Source organism: Periophthalmus magnuspinnatus, chromosome 2, assembly GCF_009829125.3.
Source record: "Periophthalmus magnuspinnatus isolate fPerMag1 chromosome 2, fPerMag1.2.pri, whole genome shotgun sequence".
Taxonomy (NCBI): Eukaryota; Metazoa; Chordata; class Actinopteri; order Gobiiformes; family Gobiidae; genus Periophthalmus; species Periophthalmus magnuspinnatus.
Genome location: NC_047127.1, coordinates 18,826,959 through 18,829,703, shown reverse-complemented (window position 1 = coordinate 18,829,703; position 2,745 = coordinate 18,826,959).

Below are 2,745 nucleotides of genomic sequence, written 5' to 3'. Positions count from 1 at the left end.
TATTTTCATGGTTAAATTTAATTGCATATATCTTCTTTTTGCTCACGTGGGATTTTAGTTATACTATGTATTATACTATAACATGAGCTGTATAAGGATACATTATTAACTTGACAATGCCACCATGACAGTGACTATGCCGTCTTATATGTTTTAACTTTTCTTTCAGTAGTAGCATTTCTACTGTGGGCTGTATACTGTCTCCACTCCACATGGCTGTGAATGTGGCACCCCCAGATTTGCCGATAAAATACATTTATTTTACACTCTCCAAGTCCCATTCATCAAAAAAATCTAACCGTTTCCACACTGGGACAGGTTGAAAAACAAAAATACTCTCTTCTCAAGTTTTTAGTTTAGAAATATCACTTTTATCAACTTCAGACTCGTTTTTGGCTCTCCTCTCCTTTCTGCAGCAGCTCTGCCGGTGCTGTCTGCATATCTCCCTTGTCTAGCAGAGGAAAAAAAAACCAAACAATCCGGTTGGTTCCTGCTAGTCACGTGGTTCACGCGCTACATGAATTTCAAAATAAATATATAATAATAATAATAATAATAATAATAATAATAATAATAATAATAATATAAAATATTTGACTTTTGAAATTAATTGTAACCATATCACATATTTATTGACTTTTTATCAAAAGCATTTATTTCAGTTTTTTTATCAACAAGCTTTTACTTTGAAAATCACTATGTTAACCTGGGTTACACAGAGTTGTATTAGAAGTCATGTGACCTCTTGTCTCCATGGCAACCGTTTCTTGTCTCCATGGCGACCGTTTGTGACATCACAAAGAGGTTCTCTTTGAGCTTTGTGAGAGCTTTGTCATGTCATAGGGTTGGTTTCCTCAGAAATTAGGACGTGTAACGATTTCACAGTTTTCTAAAAACTTTAGACCACACAACTTAAACTTATTTTCACAGCGCTAAAATGGAAGAGAAGAGACCAATCAGTCCAAATGAGATTTTAATCCCCCCAGATGAGCTTATTAGGGTAATAAAGAGCCACTTTAACAGAGTGAGCCCTGTTCAGTGGACTATGTTGGCTAATGGGATGTGCGACAATGAGACCAAACAAATTCTCCTGACGATGTTCATCCAGCTAGTCCAAATGCTATCTACAAACATTTTAAGACTGGTTATCCCGACGGACGCGATCAGAGAAAGGTGTATGAACGAAGAGGAGTCAACTCGTGCGTTTGAGACTATAACCACCGTTCTCATAGAATCAATTGGTTTGGTTTTCGCACGGGCTTTAAATATCCCCAAAGTTCCATCAACGTTTGACGTCACCAGCGACTCACATGAATTAACAGCAATGATTGAGAACGAGGTATCCCAAAAGGTGAATAGCGCCCTCTCTAATATGTCTGAGTTACAACAACAAGGACGTATCAGAGTAAATTCATCATTAACTAGTTCAGACGTAGCTCGCCGCATGGTTGACAAAGCCAAAGCATGTCTGAAAGCATGCTTAAACATGTTAACTTGCTCCTGCGTGTCTATTCCCAGTCGCGCTACAAGTCCAATAGGGGATGCTGAAGAACCTTCTGAACAGCCGGCATCAGAGAACTCACTTAACTCCACCAAAAAGGGTCCATGTCACTGCTGTTTTTCGATGTTCGCTAGGAAGAACTTCAGAAAACTGCAGGAATCTTTAGATAGAAGAATACTGACACCTAAATCTGAAAGTGCGATTAGAACAGAGTGTACTACCCCTGAAACTACCTCAGTGAGCGGAGTGACTACTACTCCTGGAACTACCCCTGGAATTACCCCAGGAACTACCCCAGGAACTACCCAAAAAGGGCAAATTTTAACCACCCCCCGCTCACCAGAGATCGATTATGAAACCATCAGACGCGACGTTGACACATTATTTCACGAGCTAAACTTGGCCAAACCGGACGGATTGGCTGACAGTCAACGTAGGCTCTTGAGGGTTCTCAGAAGCGACGATATGGCTGCGTTTTCAGGAAGACTAACAGATATTATGTACAGTCACTTTAACTGGATGAACAGTGCAGTAGAGTACATGCCTCCGATCCCAGACAGACAAAGAGCTGCGAGAGCCCACAATCTGGACCTTTTGTACGTTATAGTTGAAGAAGAGGTTGCTACGTACCTTAAAAAGTTGTTAAACTTTATGCAGCAGGATACGGGAGAAGACATTTTTGATATGAACTTGTTTGAGATGTGTATGGAAGGGGAACCAGTGTTTATAGATGTGCCTGCACCAGTACAAGTACAGACACAAGTCTCAAGAACTACCCAAACCTCTTCATCTTTACACGTGTCTGTACCTTCCCAAGAATCAGTGACATCTCAAAAATCAGTGCCATCTTTCAATAACCGAAAGCATGACCTGTTTGAGAGATCCATGGTTCATCCTGCTGCACTTGTACCATCGTTTGTCTCCAAAGATGTACCAGCTGTTGTCTTGAAAACACCAAAGACCATGAAACAATCGACCCCTCTGAACAGATATTTGTCGCAAGGCCAGACCATGACGCAGTTAATGGTCTCTGCTTTGATGATAAAAATGTTCAAAGGAAACATTGACAACGAGACTTATAACGCCATCCTCACACGTTTAACACTAAAAGCGTGGAAGGAGATTGACATACCAGACAGGAAAATCAAGAAGACTGAGGAGAGACTGCACAAAATAATCAAAGACGTGACGAAGGAACTTGCAAAGGAGTATGGCTCACCCAACACCCTGCTACTAAGCGCTAA